At 39.5% G+C, this 20,865-nt stretch overlaps 1 protein-coding gene across 1 annotated transcript in view; it reads left to right on the top strand.

Annotated features, from left to right (window-relative positions):
• The first annotated feature begins 9,826 nt into the window (after positions 1–9,826).
• The window catches only part of LOC139445874 (uncharacterized), a 30,174-nt gene continuing 19,135 nt past the window's right edge, over positions 9,827–20,865 (top strand). Inside the window, exon 1 of the mRNA XM_071227112.1 lies at positions 9,827–9,902. The gene's annotated coding sequence lies outside the window, so the exon portion shown is untranslated. The remainder of the gene's footprint in view (positions 9,903–20,865) is intronic.

A 20,865-nucleotide genomic window follows, 5' to 3' on the forward strand; every position in this document is an offset into this window, starting at 1 on the left:
AGTAAGTGTACTTTGACGAGACCAATTAACCGTATTATGTTCGCTATTGAATGAACAACAAAGTGTTTATCCCTCATTGTGTTTCTTAGCAACATTAATTAATTTGCATTATGTAAACGAAAGGTTGATAATCTGACATTCTCAAAATGGAAAAAGAACCCCCTTAGTGTTGGGATGGGAGGTTCTTTTTAAAAAACATTATTATTATTATTATTATTATTATTATTATTATTATTATTATTATTATTGTTGTTGTTGTTGTTGTTGTTGTTGTTGTTGTTGATGTTGTTTACAGATTTTTTTAAAAATGAAGCAAAGGGGGCTTGGGTGATCCTGGCACAGTCAGGCTGGTTAGGCTCATTATCAGCTCAGGGCCCTTGCCCCCTCTACACGCAGCCAAAACAGCGAATGGGACTTCTCCCAGGAAGCGCTGTCTTGTCGAACCCATCCAGAACTGTTCGGAGAATTTGAAGACGCCCCAACACTACAGCGTTCTGCATTATCCAGATTGTCAGAAGGGCTGTATTCCTGGTAGCACACCCGGGTACTCTCCTAATGTCAGTCAACAGATAGGGAGGTACCAAACCTATGGCACCGAGAACAATGGGGAGTCGGACAACTTGGTACTTTGGGATGCAAGCGTGACATTTCGAAAACTAGGTCATGTTAGTGTAAAACAGGACAGAAAATTCAATATTATGAATTATTTCATTGGATTTATCAAAAAGGACAAGATCAGGTTTGTTGGCCTGGAAAGATCTGAGGCTGTATACGGGCCTATTCCAAAGAATTGTGTAATTATCATTTTCCATGGCGCTCTCTACATATTCTGGGTCGTACCATGGATTAACCTCTGTGTCAAAACCACATACAGTCTATTTGGTATTCTCAAACCAACAAGTTGACATTTTAAAAATAACTCTACCTCATCTGGTGTTTCCTGTAACTAATTTTCCTCTGTTAACGTGTTGCCCACATGTGTCAGATTGCCGCCAAAGCTCACAACAGCGATACATGCGTCAGTTGCAATAAGCGGGACGTCGCTTTGTGCAGCATTCACTGCAGTAGAGTTTATGTACAGGCGATGTCTGCATTCGATCAGTGAATAAAGATGTGTCAAGATATTCGAGTACGCAAGCTATTGGGTTTGTAACATTACAGAAGTGACTCAAATTAATTTGGTTTTTGTGAACTATTTTACGTATTTTTACGCAAATGCGCAGTGTATTTGGTGCTCTAGCTGTGCACGCAGGAACATAACCTACTGAGTTCTCAAGCAGATTAACCCTTAAACTCGAAGTGTCAGTTATTCTTCATGTGTGGATATGTGAAAAAATCTGTTTGGCAGTCCCGGCTGTGCAGTTGTTATTCACGCCCTGATTGTGCTACTGCTACAGTAGCGACACACTCCGTCGCAGTGGTGACTCAGCATAACACCACTGCCACAGGCTAATTTGCATATCACGTGACCGGACTTTTCTCTTGTTTGTAAACAAACGCGCTTTTTCAGAAATCAGTATAGAACGGACTAATGCAAGTATTTGGGGGCGCTTTACATATTGTTTTGCATAACTTTATAGATATGCTACTACAACTGCGACAGTGACAATATATATTTATGCATCAAAACGACCGTGTCGCTAGCTCTCCGTTGAGCACGTGGAGCCGTACAACCAATGTAAACATAGGATAACTACTAAAAAACAAGTAGATTTTTACGTATTTGCATACTTCCTCAATGAAAGTTAACCATTCTTTGACATTTGTTTATGAAAATGTGTAGACTTGTCAAACATGAAACGGATGAAAAGCATATGCAATATCTTGAATGGACTGTGAAAGATGTGACGAATCGTCACATGGCGCTGGCCTGTGGCAGAGGTACTCTAGCTTGCTGCTTGCCGCATGGAACTCTGGGTAGGAGAGTGCTGTAGCGAGTGTTGATTCAATCAATCGCAATGAGTTCAGTTTGGTTCAATGTGTAGCGCCAATACGTCCGCGGCAGTTCGTTTCCTCGAAAACTAGCTCTCTGATTGGCCAACTGGAATCTCCGGGAAAACCCGAAGCTACGCAGTAGCCTTGTGCATGTCACATATCCAATGCAATACCGCATTTCGGATTGTATAGTAGACAGGATTTTCCGCGTTTTCACATCTTTTCTGATATACGACCAGCTTTATTCTATAAATACATGACCCGTATTTGAGATATTATTGGCATGAAATGTATGCCATTTTTACTAATGAATTGATAAGTTAAAGGAAGTGTGTGTATGTGTGTGTGTGTGTGTGTGTGTGTGTGTGTGTGTGCGTGCGCGCGTTCTCAGGGGGTCACTCAAAGGTCTACCCAAATATCATAAACGCGATATTTAACCCATTATTAATTGTATTTTAAGATCCAAATCAACATGTTATCATGGACTGTTTGATAGGCATTACTTAGAAGTTGACGGATGACAAGATAGACACAAATATATGGATAACAACTTAACTTCCCAGTATTAAAGAAGTTGTTATCCATAAAATTGTGTCTATCATGTTATCATGGTATGTAATGCCCATACAAAATGTCATCAGTGTGTGTGTGTGTGGGGGGGGGGGGGGGGGGGGGGGCACCCTCAGACCGACACAACCCCCCGCCACCTCACCCCTCCCCTGGATCCGCCACTTAAGGGCTGACAAGCCTACGATCCTTATCACGGTTATAATGAAATGCAAACCAACGATCACCGGATCCTTGTTCGTCTACAGGGACGCAACTCTGATTATGATCACGGGTAATCATATTCCCAAATAACTCGGGAAAATGCGACAGAAAGTACACCCTGTCAGCTGTGTACTACTATCCGAGAGCTGCGAGGGTACTACTATTCGACAGCTGTCAGGGTACTACTATTCGACCGCTGTGAGGGTACTACTATCCGAGAGCTGCGAGGGTACTACTATTCGAGAGCTGCGAGGGTACTACTAGTCGAGAGCTGTGAGGGTACTACTATCCGAGAGCTGCGAGGGTACTACTATCCGAGAGCTGCGAGGGTACTACTATCGAGAGCTGCGAGGGTACTACTAGTCGAGAGCTGTGAGGGTACTACTATCTGAGAGCTGTGAGGGTACTACTATCCGGGAGCTGTGGGGGTACTACTATCCGAGAGCTGCGAGGGTACTACTATCCGAGAGCTGTGGGGGTACTACTATCCGAGAGCTGTGAGGGTACTGCTATTTGAGAGCTGCGAGGGTACTACTATTTGAGAGCTGCGAGGGTACTACTAGTCGAGAGCTGTGAGGGTACTACAATCCGAGAGCTGCGAGGGTACTACTAGTCGAGAGCTGTGAGGGTACTACTATCCGAGAGCTGCGAGGGTACTACTATCCGAGAGCTGCGAGGGTACTACTATTCAAGAGCTGCGAGGGTACTACTAGTCGAGAGCTGTGAGGGTACTACTATCCGGGAGCTGTGAGGGTACTACTATCCGGGAGCTGTGGGGGTACTACTATCTGAGAGCTGTGAGGGTACTACTATCCGAGAGCTGTGAGGGTACTACTATCTGAGAGCTGCGAGGGTACTACTATCCGAGAGCTGTGAGGGTACTACTATCCGGGAGCTGTGAGGGTACTACTATCCGAGAGCTGTGAGGGTAATACTATCCCAGAGCTGTGAGGGTACTACTATCCGAGAGCTGTGAGGGTACTACTATCCCAGAGCTGTGAGGGTACTACTATCCGGGAGCTGTGAGGGTACTACTATCCGAGAGCTGTGAGGGTACTACTATCCGGGAGCTGTGAGGGTACTACTATCCGAGAGCTGTGGGGGGTACTGCTATTTGAGAGCTGCGAGGGTACTACTATCCGAGAGCTGCGAGGGTACTACTATCCGAGAGCTGCGAGGGTACTACTAGTCGAGAGCTGTGAGGGTACTACTATCCGAGAGCTGCGAGGGTACTACTATCCGAGAGCTGCGAGGGTACTACTATCCCAGAGCTGTGAGGGTACTACTATCCCAGAGCTGAGAGGGTACTACTATCCCAGAGCTGTGAGGGTACTACTATCCCAGAGCTGCGAGGGTCCTACTAACCCAGAGCTGTGAGGGTACTACTATCCCAGAGCTGCGAGGGTACTACTATTCGAGAGCTGTGAGGGTACTACTATCTGAGAGCTGTGAGGGTACTACTATCTGAGAGCTGCGAGGGTACTACTATCCAAGAGCTGTGAGGGTACTACTATCCGGGAGCTGTGAGGGTACTACTATCCGAGAGCTGTGAGGGTACTACTATCCGAGAGCTGCGAGGGTACTACTATCCGAGAGCTGTGAGAGTACTACTATCCGGGAGCTGTGAGGGTACTACTATCCGGGAGCTGTGAGGGTACTACTATCCGGGAGCTGTGAGGGTACTACTATCCGGGAGCTGTGAGGGTACTACTATCCGAGAGCTGTGGGGGGTACTGCTATTTGAGAGCTGTGGGGGTACTGCTATTTGAGAGCTGCGAGGGTACTACTATCCGAGAGCTGCGAGGGTACTACTATCCGAGAGCTGCGAGGGTACTACTATTCGAGAGCTGCGAGGGTACTACTATCCGAGAGCTGTGAGGGTACTACTATCCCAGAGCTGTGGGGGTACTACTATCTGAGAGCTGTGAGGATACTACTATCCGAGAGCTGCGAGGGTACTACTATCTGAGAGCTGTGAGGGTACTACTATCCGAGAGCTGCGAGGGTACTACTATCTGAGAGCTGTGAGGATACTACTATCCGAGAGCTGCGAGGGTACTACTATCCGAGAGCTGCGAGGGTACTACTATCCGAGAGCGACGAGGTTACTAGCATCCGAGATCTGTAAGGGTGGCCAGGACAATATCTGTTGTCCAACTGAGCTAACTAACGGCACACAGGATATCACAGCTCCCAATAGTCTAGATAAACGTCGAGTAGTACCTGGAAATCTCCCAGTTCGGTTTAACCTTCAACGTCGATACCATAAAGGTGTCATCCAGACCGCATACATGGAGTCCCATATCACACATGTACACATACACCCATATCAGTTGAGGTCGCTATATAAGGGGCATATTGCAATTTCTGTTTCGCTTTCCACGTAAATTGCACACACCAAATGCCTTCATGGTAGGACACTGCTTTGTATGTAAAAGGCCTGGTTAGGGTATGAATATAAGTATATATGTGGCAGTTGGTAATACGGCTGCATGTGCACAAAACATCACGTGTCGCTGAAGTATGACGTCACACGCATGTTTACACAGGTGAGATAGTTTAGATCACGCGGTCTTTGTTCAGTATGCATTGAACCCACTGAGAGAAGGAGTGAGTGAGTTTGGTTTTACGCCGCTTTTAGCAATATTCCAGCAATATCACGGCGGGGGACACCAGAAATTGGCTTCACACATTGTACCCATGTCGGGATTCGAAGCCGGGGCTTCGGCGTGACGAGCGAACGCTTTAACCACTAGGCTACCCGACCGCCCCACTTAGAGAAGGAAGGGGGAGGGGGGTTAAGAGAGAGAGGAGGAAGAGGGGAGACAGAGAGAGAGAGAGGAGGAAGGGGAGAGAGAGAGAGAGAGAGAGAGAGAGAGAGAGCATGTTTTGCATATTGCACTATGTTGAAACGAACACGGTCTCTTAGCGTGGCGAGCGAGCCTTTGACTCAAAACACTGTCACTTCTAGGTATGTTTGGCACTGTCATTTCTAGTTATGTTTGGCACTGACCCAAACAACGAATGGTAATGATTCCACGAAACGCTGGATCCATTCGAGGAATTAGCTTGTTAGAGATTCCATGAACTAACTGGAACACTTTAACCTACCACTCAACTTTTGATGATCAGGGTGCCGCTGTACAAAACAACTGTCGTAAATCTAAGTTTAGGTATGGGAGTTACGATCGCTAAGATCGCTTTCTACAGAGGCACCAATTTAATTACGTCATTTTATTTACATATTATGAGAATCTGTTTATGTAGCATAGAAATATAAACATATCCGTATCTAAAGTGGAGTATTAAATACACTTAGCAAGGTGACAATGTTTTTCCGTGTGACAATACATAATTTGAATACATATGCAAATATGCAAATAAAGGTTCTTTTGCCCTGTTGAAGTGAGACTGTGAATTCTCATTTACGCCGAAATAATCAATATGAGAGCTTCAAAATCGCGGCTTGTGCAATAGTTCCATATTATCCCATGCTTAATATATACTACCAGGGTGCAATAGTTCCACATTATCCCATGCTTAATATATAATGTGAAACTATTGTACCTTGGTGGTATATATTAAGCTTGGGATAATGTGAAACTATTGCACCTTGGTGGTATATATTAAGCATGGGATAATGTGGAACGTCACGTCATATTGTCACGTAGTGTTGCCACGTTCCCATGTGCCATTGTAGGATTTAACTATATGGGGTTCACGCTTATCTGTATGTAACATATATAGTACTATATACAGCCAAAGACCTGCACATTTCCCGGAACACCCCCAACAGCTGCAGTGTACAATACAAATGCATTTGCTGTATAGCTCTTTGTTACTGGCGTTGTCACATATCACCGCGACCTCCCCGGAGTCTGTAAATGTGAATGACACTCTTGCCCTTTCCTCCATGCACGACTGCAGAGTGAGTGAGTGAGGGAGGGAGTTCGGTTTAACGCCGCTTTTAACAGTATTCCAGTTACATCGCGGCGTGTCAGCTTAATGTGGGAGGAAAGCCCAAAGTGATGGAGGTCTTAGACGTTTACCACTACGGTGAAACCCACGAGCACGGGTATGGTGCTGACAAACCTAGAAACATAATTTGGGCGAACCGGGGTGATTCGAACCCACAATCATGGGTTTCTGGCGTGCCCAAGGGACGCAACTCTGCACAGCAAATCGCGGCGCCTCAGACGACTGGGCCACCCGTGCGCCCCGTACGACTGGAGAGATCCTGGCGCGTCTAAAATGGCCTAGAGAGGAATGGCGTTAACATTTATGTAAATAGAGCTGCATTAGTTACAAAGCGTTTAGCAAACGTACATTAACTACGACGAACGAAGACCAACTGCGCTTAAGCCCTCTTTATCTGACCTAGTTCAGTGGTCACAGATTGTGCATATGTCATGCCCGCATGAATGTAGGGCGTTTCACACGCAAAAACACACTGACGTCAGCCATGTCAGCAGCAATGCAGTCAACTGGAATGTTTGATACAATTGAGGTCAGCTATAAAAAGGCACCCCCAGATATAGAATACAGGACAGTCAGTCGTGCTGTAAAACATAATGTTAACGTTTGTAAATTCCTTAGGAGGTTGGTTGATTGGTTTGTTGTTTAACGCCGCACACAGCAATATTCCAACTATATGACGGCGGTCTGTAAATAATCGAGTCTGGACCAGACAATCCAGTGATTAATATCATGAGCATCGATCCACGCAATTGGGATCGATGACATGCATCAACCAAGTCAGCGAGCCTGATCACCCGATCCCGTTAGTCGCCCCTTGCAACAAGCACAGTCGCCTTTTACAGCAAGCATGGGTTGCTGAAGACCTATTCCACCCCGGATCTTCACGGAGGGAAAGAACAGGCGTGTCAACATAGATCTACGTGTGAACGACCAGCGTCAACGCAAAGTACATACGGTCTTGCTTGACAGCGGAATAAGGATCTGGACCGAACAGTAGCTATTACAGTATAATAAAGACGTTTGTTCATAAATTGTTTCTATTGTGACATCCATCAACCTCTCAGTAATGTTTATCAAACAATTCAAGCTTCAATGAACACGTTCTCTTCGTCATAACTAGGAATGTCTTGAGAGAGTGAAGGATGTCTTCATTATATCTGGCCAAAGGGTTGAGAAGAGCGGCTAATGCCATCTTATTCTGAAGAACGTAAACTTGAAGGTGAGTATTTGGGGAAATTCAGTACACAGGCACAACGCAATATGTTATATGTATGTGACAATATGTACTGATATGTATCTGGATGGTGCACTTGTCCTTGGGCAAATTGGAATTGAAATACCTACAATAGAGCGTGCCATCATTTCAGCTTTATCAAACATTGAAATTTTAAAAATAGATCACACAACATTATATCTGTTTCCATGGCTTGCATCGCCAAGCGAACACATCAATCATTTCGTTTGTGTTTCATATGACGCACTGTAAACACATGAGAACTTAGTTTTCTCAACATACTCCGTCACATGTGGAGTAGCCAAGAGGTTAAAGTGTTCGCACGGGTTCGATTCCCCACGTGAGTACCCTTCAAATGTTAGTGACATTGCTAAAAGCGAGTAAAACTATACTCTCTCACCCACCCACAGAATGTGAAGACTCTCAACACTGCAGCCTTCTGCATTACCCAGATTGTCAGAAGGGCTGTATTCCTGGTAGTAGACCCGGACACACTCCCAATGTCAGTCAACAGATTGGGAGGTACCAAACCTAAGGTACCGTGAACAATGGGAGGACGGACAACTTTGTACTTGGGATGCAAGCGTGACATTTCGACGGCGAGGTCTGCATATTTGCCGGGGTTTTCCTCAATCTTATCAATCACATTCGTGTCAAAAGGGACAGAAAATTCAATAATATATATGATTTCATTGGGTTTATCAAAAAGGACAAGATCAGGTTTGTTGGCTTGGATATGTCAGAGGCTGTAAACGGACCTATTCCAAAGAATTTTGTATTTATCATTTTCCATGACGCCCTCGATATATTTCGGGTTGTACCATGGATGGACCCTTGTGTCGAAACCACAAGCATGGCGAAGACGGTAATAAAATGATCGAGCCACCCCATCATGTCGCTTAAGATACTGTGTTTGTGCCAAATCCACTGACAATGTGTTGGACAGTCTCATTAAATTCATTGCATAATCTTTATTTCATATTTACATTTTGATGCAAAATCACACATTGACTGTTTCGAGTGGGAAGTGAATGGTCCTGAGCAGCGAACAGAAAGCCTTCTGTTTCACTTTTCACGCAAAGGACTCTGCAGGATTGCTGATCTTCTCAACACACTGCACATAAACTCGATGCAGTGGTCGTTCAGAAAGCCTCTCCTGGGCCAACCTGAGTCTTGGCCGACTTGATATGGCACTTCGCTTGGTTGACACTCATTTTTGTACCGTCCAGCAGTACAGAACCATCAACATAATCAACATCGACATTGAGATTATGTCCCACATCCTTGGCACGTTTATTATCAATATTATTATTACAGTAAAATACGTTTATAACGAACACGCTTCTAACGAACTGACGGATATAACGAACTTTTTTGGTCCCGGCCATTTGCTGTATAGATGTTGTATATATGCTTATAACGAACTACGGTTATAACGAACTAAAATTAGTGGTCCATCTGAGTTCGTTATAACCGTAGTTCACTGTATTATTATTATTATTATTATTATTATTATTATTACAACTCGATTCCCCCGCATTGTCATGCGGGATTATTGCTGCGCGAAACAATATCGACTATGAGTCATAGTATGACCCTACCACTGACATTCATCGTGAAGCCTATTCGCAGCGTCTATAAAGATATGAACCTCAAGTAGTCAAATCAGTTCCAATGATATTGAAAGAAAGTAAATCCTTGACTCCCGAAACCATCAAACACGAAACTACTGTGTGGTGACCTTCGAAACCACAGGTAAACCCCGTACTGTGAAAAGGAAAGTAGAACTGATGCATTGCAGTTATCAGTCGAGAGGTTCTAAAAATAAACATGTTTCCACGAACTGTTACGGTTCCAAGAATAAAGTCGATTCATTCAAATGTTGATCAAAGCGTTAAAAGCCCCTGTGGTTTGACAGCTCGTACAGTCGGACTGCGATTTGGACGAATGCGTAGAAGTTAGAGAAGCTGCTGTGTTGTATAAGGTGAGTGGCGGCTCAGGTTGTGCAGTAAAGATACGATCGATGGCGTGGTCGTAATGTGCCGTTGTGCTCTTGACAAGGCGCTCAGGTCATCGTACCTTAGCTGTCATACGCTCTAAGTCCACTGACAAAACAATTTTCGAAATTATTTCATTAAATATATTGTATTTCACACAAATACGAAATATTATGTCATATAATAAGTAAACGTAATTGTGTTTAACAACAAACGAAACGCGCACAGGTGTTTGGTTTAGACAGGTGTTGGTGTCCGCAGGTGCTAGCCTGGTGTAGCGTTTATTTTGTTTAGATCCATTTCCTCGTATAAAATGCATTTTATTAGAATAACTATGTAATTTGTATTTGAAACGAATAATAAGCTTTTTTGTGAAATTGTCGTTGATGGAAATTTTGAAAATGTTATCACAATAACTGATATGTTCGCAACGTGAAAATAAACGTTCCAACAAAACATTCACATTTAACCTTTAGGTGATAGATATCATGGGACACAATCACTAAACAGGACAAAAAGACCAAAAGACCGAATGTAACTTTGGTGTGACCTTTTCCTCATTGCATGACATAATCATTCGTGTCGTTAATCATGGTCATTCCCGTCGTTATTCATGGTCATTCGTTTCGTTAATCATGGTCATTCCTGTCGTTATTCATGCTCATTCGTGTCATTAATCATGCTCATTCGTGTCGTTATTCATGCTCATTCGTGTCGTTATTCATGGTTATTCGTTTCGTTAATCATGCTCATTCGTGTCGTTATTCATGGTTATTCGTGTCGTTATTCATGGTTATTCGTGTCGTTAATCATGCTCATTCGTGTCGTTATTCATGGTTATTAGGGTGGGAGCAGCACCTCGTTGGCTCCCCAGAAATCCATATTTTTGTGTCTTTGTTTGAGATCGAATATTATGCATTTTGTTAACATTCAGAAACCGTTTTAATGTTTCTGTTTTTGGTAGAGATTTCTATTGCCTATGGAAAGGGTTTTGTCGCTTTTATTTACTGACAATGTAGTGTAGCGTGAATATGTACTTGCATGTACAGTAAAGTATGGTTATAACGAACTCAAAGGGACTACTAATTTTAGTTCGTTATAACCGTAGTTCGTTTATACAGCATAACTACAGCAAGTAGTTACAAAAAGTAAGTTCGTTATATCTGTCAGTTCGTTATAAGCGTGTTCGTTATAACCGTAGTTTACTGTTATAGCATCAACACAGTGTAAGTAGCTATTCTCATCGAAAGATGGTGTTGTATATTGCTTTTTTGCGCTACAAACACTACTAAAAAAACTGTTTTGCTGGATTTAATAATCGACACAAAGCATTACGTAGATGTAAATACGAAATAACAAAACAACTGGAAAAATACTAGTCTGGATTTGCTAGTTTTATCTCAGTGCTCAATACAAAATGTAATTTACAGGAGGTAATTTGTAGGCACTTTCAACATTCAAAAATGAAACTAAGTCCAAATTGACATGGCAGAAACAGGCTTTTATCGAAACAAGAATTAAAAAACAGCTATGTTTGTGTACATAATAATAATGACATGGAAGTTGTTGTTTGAGAAGGGAATATGTTACTTTTACGTTCTGATATTTTGACGATGATCTATGACTTTCCTTTATAACTCTTGTTTCATGATGACAGGGGAACTTTTACACACTCCAGCTGAGGTAGTTGTGGGACTGTGATTGCATACAAAAGAAAAACAGGTTTGCAGCAGTACCTATATATGCAAAATAGACCACATAAGGTGAACTAAAGTCATGGTGCGTGGCTGAGCAGAATAAAATACATCTGGCAAGGGTAAACATGTATACAGGCACATTTCTTTTTACTCCCACCAGAAGACTGAGATAGCATTTTCTTAGAAACATATGGCTAACTCACCAGCTTATGTGCCACCATGGTTCTTGTGATTAAACAAACAAAAATTTCATGCACTGTTACAAGTAAGTAATATATCATATTCATATTACAAATATATTTTAGAATTGTTTTATTTGGAAACAAACAACGTAATGCACAAGATGAATGTCCATATGAGTTTAGTATGTATATGTTAAGGATCTGATCAATTTATTAATTATTTCTGGAATACTAAACTTAAATGACATAGTTACTTATTCACATAATTGATGTTCAGAGTGAAAGATAATAATTGTAGAATAAAATATCTTTAATCTCAAGAAAATAATTGAAGTTTGATCAGTAACACTGTGCTGATGCAGTGACCAATATTTAGTGTCCATACACACAATCATTGTGGAAAACAATAACTAATAGATATAAATATAAAAATAGAACATAAAATTTTAAAACCTGTAAACAGCTGTAAATAATTTAACAATTACAAATCTATAATCAATACGCAATCATGGCGTTCTTCATATTTTTGGAATAAATTTAGAAATGCTTCGTGAAATTGTTCTAAAATCATGCTAGAATCTATGAATGTATTATGAAAGGAAAACTGTCCCAAATGTAATGTGGAACTATCACCGAAAATATGTATGTAGCATTTTATTGCTTATATATAGCCTATCATATTCAACAACGCAGGAATGTTATTTTGAAACACGTTTCGTTTGTCAAAACCATTTTCGCTCACCTGTTGTAGAGGGTGATATTAAATTGATGATCGACGATATCCATAGACGTATTGCGTGGGATACACTTATAATAGTGAAATTTATCAGCGAGTACATCGCAGAAATATGAAACACGCTCATTTATATTCACCGTAACATTGAATGGGGATTCTTGAATATCAACAAAAGTTCAAAAGATACCGAGAAACTTGCATGTAGCATGCTGATTTATCGTCTACCGTTTCTGGGTCAAACGGATTAAATAATACGCCAATTATATCGTCAAAGTCACATTTTTATTTCATATTAGTGGTGATTACTGATACTATGTATTGACTTATGTTTTAGCTGTATGTGATAGGAGAAATATTTCAAAATTTACTGTAACTGTTTTGGTACTAAACATTATCAGGAGACAACCCCTGTCTGTGAACATCACATCCGGTGACCTTTGCACTTACTGAATTATTGCTATCAGAATTCACGATCTTTATTTTCGTTTTTCTCTCGTCATAATAATTGGAAAATGACAAAAAAAACATCCTTCGATTGAGAAGATCGTCATCTTTCGCCAAGGCATACTTATAAAGGCAATGTAAACTTTGTTCATATTGAAATAGCAAAGAGTTATTCAGAGGTCGGGCGAAGCGCGCCATGTTAGATTTTAGGATGTCTGCTAGCATCATGACACGGGTTGTTTATTTTTGTATATCGTAAATATTCAACCTAAACGCTTGAAATTAGGATTAGTGAATATTTATAAGTCATTAATTGTTTCCTGCAAGTTTTATAACATGACACATCAGATTAACCCGAATGTTCGTATTTCTCTAACCGACATGATGACCTCGAAAATTAAGTTATTTTTCTGTTTAACATTTAGATAATAAATTTACTGAAATGGTTCATAATTTACCATCGCGCTGTTATTTGCCGATAAAAAACCCCCGAATTTTAACACAATTAACATTAAGATATCGGAGATTATTGAAATCAATTTTCACAAATGTTACCATATTAAAAGGTTTCTAGCATGAAACGCAAACCACCTTCAATAACGCAATTCAGGAAAGTTTAAGAAAATTTAAAAATTTTGTGTTCGCTTTGGTCTTAACCTTGGTATGATTGAAAACCTCGGGATATTTTTATATGGTACTGTGTAGTTTTCTATTATGAATAAATGTGCAAAATATTTCTTTAATTTGCCCTTGTTTGATGAGGCACCGACTCATTGAAATCACCCATCCTCTTTAGAGCGCCTTATGCTGAAATTAATCCAGCAGGCAGGGGTAAGAAGTGTGAAAATAATTCAGCAGGCTAAAGGTTAAAGACGAGCAGGTGAGTGAACACGACAGCGCACAAATGTTAAGTTATTGGTAATGTCAAAGGTGTTCCAGATACGAAGTTTCGAAATAGATTGTGCATATGCCGCAGGGTTATGGTTAAACAGTGTGACAGTATATTCAATGAATTTATCTGTCGTCAATCAGCTGCGTAACATGCACCATGCACTCGCACCTAGTGCGAGTTCGAATACATTTAGTGTTAGGCGAATGTCAGCTTGGTTTTTGTTTGGCAAGAAAAAATATGACCTTTCACCACATCTTTTTTGTAATAATTAACTAAATTGCTACGTTGATTTTTGTTTTGTTTTGTACACACTTACATATCTACACACATGCTCTTATGTATACATACACACACACAAACACACAATACATACATACACACGTACGTATGTACACACATGCTCTGATGTATACATACACACACACAAACACTCAATACATACATACACACGTACATATCTACACACATGCTCTGATGTATATATACACACACACAAACACACAGAAGATAGGTACATACGTACATGTGTACAGACATGCTCTTATGTATATATACACACACACAAACACACAGAAGATACGTACATACGTACATGTGTACAGACATGCTCTTATGTATACATACACACACAAACACACAATACATACGTACACACGTACATATGTACACACATGCTCTGATGTATACATACACACACACAAACACACAATAGATACGTACACACGTACATGTTTACAGACATGCTCTTATGTATACATACACACACAAACACACACAATACATACGTACACACGTACATATGTACACACATGCTCTGATGTATACATACACACACACACACACACAATACATACATACACACGTACATGTGTACAGACATGCACTTATTCATATATACACACAATAGATACGTACTAACGTACATGTGTACAGACATGCACTTATTCATATACACACACAGTAGATACGTACTAACGTACATGTGTACAGACATGCACTTATTCATATATACACACAATAGATACGTACTAACGTACATGTGTACAGACATGCACTTATTCATATATACACACAATAGATACGTTCACACGTACATGTGTACAGACATGCACTTATTCATATATATACACACTAGATACGTACACACGTGCATGTGTACAGACATGCACTTATTCATATATACACACAATAGATACGTACACACGTGCATGTGTACAGACATGCACTTATTCATATATACACACAATAGATACGTACACACGTGCATGTGTACAGACATGCACTTATTCATATATACACACAATAGATACGTACACACGTACATGTGTACAGACATGCACTTATTCACATATACACACAATAGATACGTACACATGTACATGTGTACAGACATGCACTTATTCATATATACACACAATAGATACGTACACACGTACATGTGTACAGACATGCACTTATTCATATATACACACAATAGATACGTACACTCGTACATGTGTACAGACATGCACTCATTCATATATACACACAATAGATACGTACACATGTTCACACATGCATTTGTATACATATACACACGTACATATATACACACATGCACTTATTTACACATACACACATAGCGGATTCTTACAAAAGTTTGCACATCGGTTTTTCGATTCATACCTCAATGAACCGAAGAAAATACACAGTCAATGCTTATAATTAAATTCGACAAAGTAAAACATGTTTTATCTACAATAGTTTAACCCAAAACAGTCAAAGTAGACAAAAATGACGAGATTGATAAGGATTGATGTAGGAATACATACTGTGGCGTGACATGAATCAGATGATCGTTTAATTTATGCACATAACTTGACACGCCTACACAGTCAGTAGATAATCACCGGAGAGCAGGATCTAAATAATGTTCATTGGACCTGTCAATTAAGGCAAGAGGTGAAAAGAACTGCAACAGTCAGACTGTAAAGAATCGGAAAAAAGTCAGGGAGAAGGCGGCTGTTTCAAATTACATGGTCAGTTACCGCCAGATTCAGACATTACTTCTCTGATTACGGTAAAACACACTTGGGAAAATGCTGATTAGAAATGAAACCCGAAGCCATGAAAGTTGAACCGAGGCGAGCGCGAAAAAAACAGGCGAGCGAGTCTGCACGTTTGCTGTTTCATTCATTCCCGGCATTCGGTTTCAAAGGGTTGTTTGGACAATGAATATGCATGAAAGTCGCTAAACGTCCTGTGCATGACGATACACGTGAGCAGAAAGGTGATATTGGGATTCCCCGACATTCCGAAGTAATATAAGTATTGCGCCTCGGTGGGCGTGGCTTAATGTTTTACATTCACTGGGAAATGAATGCAATAACACGTGATCAGTTCAGCTAATCAGAATACAGGAATTTCAATGAACACAACGAAAGTTTAATTATATACACATAAACATACGTACATATATACACACATGCATTTATATATACATACACACATACATACACATAAACATACATACATACGTACATATATACACACATGCATTTATATATACATGCACACACACATACATAAATTCATACGTACACACGTACATATATACACACAGACACTTGTATATACATACACACAGATATTCATATACATATGCACACACGTACATATATACACATATGCACTTATATATACATACACATAGATATAGGTACACACGTACATATATATACACACATGCATTTATATATACATGCACACACACATACATAAATTCATACGTACACACGTACATATATACACACAGACACTTGTATATACATACACACAGATATTCATATACATAGGCACACACGTACATATATACACATATGCACTTATATATACATACACATAGATATAGGTACACACGTACATATATATACACACATGCACTTATATACACACACATAGTTAGTAATTACACATAAACATTCGTACACATGTACATATATACACACAAACACTCACATATACATACACACACATACTCGTATACATAGGTAGAGACGTACGTATATACACAGATACACTTATATATACATGCATATATACATAGACATACATATGCACACACAAACATGCATATGCATTATTATACATGTGATACATTTATATACATTTTCTTTCAAGTTTATCTATTTTTGGTACATTGGTTAAAAATATTTAATGCATTGCCAGTAGTTAATGAACGCTGTCAATGATGGACATTTTGGATTTAAGTTAAGGCTGGGAACTATAGAATCTTTCTAAACAGTGCTAATTACATGGAATACTATTGTTTTACTTCAAAATCATAGTCATAACGAATAGTAAAACCAATAGAAAATATAACTATGACTTGTTATGCCATACCAATATGTATTGAATGTACTTGTTACAATAGAGAAGTAGCTAGTGATTCAGTTCTTGTTAAATAAAATAAAATACAATTTATAATCTGTTTGTTTTTACTATAAATTGATGAACATATTTAAGAATTGAATAATGTTGTTCTTCTGATAGATTTTTGTAACCACATAGAATTGTATCCGAATTAGACCCAGCCTCTATATTGATAATGCTGATAAACAAACATTGTCTTATTAAAGTATATTTCTTACGTTCGAGATAACAGTGAAAAGCATTTTCGTATTGGGAACTGCAAGACCAAGAAAGTGTCCGAAAAATTAAGGGTAAATAAATCATCATTGAGATTGCTTTCCATAACTGAAATAATATGGAGATCTAAATAACATTTGGATATGTTTTTGTTTTAAATTCAGCTATAGAAGTATTGTTTGTTTTTTTCATTTTCATTTAAGTGATTTCCATGAATCTATAATACACGGCTTTTGGAACGTACATGTTCTGTTTGTTACGTTGGTTATAATTTGAAGCAGCTGATCTATTGTGGGGTTACAAATCATTTAAACACGAGTGACATTCGTACACTATTATTTTGTGTACTGTCGTGAGTTTTTCGCCTCTCTTTTAATGGAAGCCAACTCGTTTCGAAATATAAACTTTCTCTTGGGGCAAATTTTGTCAAACCTGTAGCAGCGTCAAGCTGTAATAATTCAAGTTTATTTAGCAGTTGTTCCAAACCTCAGATGAGTATTCAGTAATAGGTCTTATGAATGTTAGATAGATGTTTGACACATTGTATCTATTTACGCATAGCTAAAACAATGTTCGCTGTTGACCTAGCAATAATTGAAATACGTGCAGTCCATTTAGTATTTTGAGATAAAGTGACATCTAGGTGTTTGATAGTTTCTATATATTCAATGGCACTGTTAGCAGAGAAATTAATTGGATAATCCCGTACCTGTTTGTGACTATAAAGCATATGTTTTGTCTTAGTTCGATTAAAATGCACAAGCCCCCTGATGAAGAGTCGTTCTTGATTTAGTCTTTGTTCAATGAAAACCATATTGGTAGATGAAGTTCCTATACATGTATCATCGGCGAATAACCTAGTAATATTTTGAAGCTGGTCAGTTATATCCATAACGGTCCCAGAACAGAACCATAGGGGACACCTTCTTTGATGAATTGATTCCTTGATAAACTACCATCAATATATTACTTTTTGGCAACGATCTGACAGATAACTACGACATCACGCTGATAGTTTACCAGTAATACCCTATCGTTGAAGCTTTTGCAATATGTTTGAGTTTTCTCATTGAGTAAATCATCTTAGAAGTTGTTTTAATTATGGTATCTCTGTGACCAGACCATTTGCCACTGGCTTCAAGCATAGCACTCAAGTGCTTATGATTATTTACAGAGCTGATTTCTTTTCCGTTGAAATATAGTTTTAGACCTCCAGATTTAGTCTTTTCGGGATCGTAAGTTTTCAACCAAAGTTTCGCCCATTCGCTTAAGATTGCTAAATTTGTGCTTAAGGTACGTTCCAGTACACTGTTATCATTGATGACATGCCAATCGATATATCGTCTTCAAACAGTCTTGTCATACAGTCAAATTTATCAGCAATGTCATTTACATAAACAATAAAGAGTAAAGGACCTAGCACGGACCCCTGTGGCACGCCAGCCTCCATGTATCTTGGTTTGGATATTTCCCCATTCACAAATACGCTTTGGCTACGATTACTCATGTAACCGGTTAGCCATTTTAAGGCTTTTGATACATCACAAAATACAATACAATATTTTTCTTTGTTATCTCACGCTAGACAAATTTGATGATAAAGTTCTATTAGTTGATGGACAGTTGAGTGACCAGCCTGAAACCCAGATTGGTACTTATACAACAACCTGTTCTCATGAAAGTAATCATATAAATGTTTGAACACAACTCTCTCAAACAATTTTCCTAAACAGCTAATGAGTTGTATCAGTCTATAACGATAGTGTGATCACCTTTCTTAAATAATGGCATAACTTTTGATTTTTTCCATACTGATTGAAATATAATTGATTGTAGTGACATATTGAACAGTAAACACAATGCTTCGCTAATAGAATACACAGTTTTCTTTTTTCATAACGATATAATCCAATTCATGATCACATAGTTTAACAAATGGTGGTAGCAATAGTACGTAAACATTTTCCTTGGCAGCTTTCTTCAAATTATTTACGTATTTCTTTGATTTCTATTTTTAGATAAATCGCTTTCGTCTAGCTCTTTTTCACAGTCGTTCTCTTGTTCTTATTTCTCTAAATAGTTAACTATCAAACCATGGTTTATCTTTTGATATTTTTGTAACAGCACGACTTGGTACGCATAAGCTTATGCCGCAGTTAACTGTGGACAGAAAAATACCAGATATTGCATCAGCTGACTAGCAGGTATAATACAAGCACGTCTAATCAGTTTATTTGATCGGTAGTCACCTTTTTTAAAAGAAACCCCTCTTAGATAGGATTTTTTCATATAAATGCAGTTCGTTAGTGACGCAACAACAACCCTGCGGTCGCTGATATCCGTGCTGAAGTCGACAACACTCGACTCTATACAAATACAATCGTCAGTGATAACAATAGGGTCAAGCAGACACTAGATTAACATTTAGCCTCTGAAATGAATATATTTGAAAGATAAAAAGAGTTGGTAAGAATAGTTATGAAAGAAAATACAAACCAGTCCAGAGACTCTTCTGCAGTAATCTAGACTTACCAAATATTATAGACTTGCACGGGCTGTATTAGATAGATTTGTTTCAGGGTCTGTATGGCAGACAGGGTTTATGAATGCTGAATGACGCGTGTCGGCTCTTTAATTAAACTTACATTAAGCAAACTATTCCTAACTAAAATAGCGTGTAAATGATTAAGGTGGCTCTTGACCAAATCTTCCTTAAAATCACCGAACAACATTTAAGGTGTATAATCTGGTGCAGTTTCCAGCGAACGTTCCGGCTGATCCCACTGTAGCACAGGAGTGTCAGGTATTCCATACCAAGCACATGACAATAAACGCGCCCGACATTAATATGTCAGCATACGTACATCTTCCCGAGGCACGTGAGTTAACCGACTATAAAAGACTAGTTTCCACCCTTGCCGAACTAGACTGGAATTCCGGAGTTACATTTTGGCTTGACTAACGAGTCTATGCATAGGTCAATTAAAATCGCGTAACGAACTAGACAACATGAATTTCGCGTACAGATGTCCGTCGATTGAGGGACTTGCAAAACATGTGTACCGTCAACATGCCGTCGACAGATATTTTGGAAATCTTTCCATATTTTTAATCAAGGTGCTCAAGTGATTTGAAGAACTTCGCGGGGTAAGACCCGTTTTATTACAATATAGATCTTGCTTATCGATCAGATCATCTTGACTGGGCGCCGCCATTTTGTTGAAAGCGACTGCATGTGAGATGAGCGATGGAATCTGATTGGTCAACATAGCGAGGGATGTGGAAGACACATAACTCGATATAGCCACTGGTGGCGCTACGATCGAACCTGGTAATTCCATCCTATTTCGGTAAGGGTAGAAACTGGACTTT

Source organism: Haliotis cracherodii, unplaced genomic scaffold (assembly GCF_022045235.1).
Source record: "Haliotis cracherodii isolate W230 unplaced genomic scaffold, xgHalCrac1.p SCAF_10, whole genome shotgun sequence".
NCBI classification, from domain to species: Eukaryota; Metazoa; Mollusca; class Gastropoda; order Lepetellida; family Haliotidae; genus Haliotis; species Haliotis cracherodii.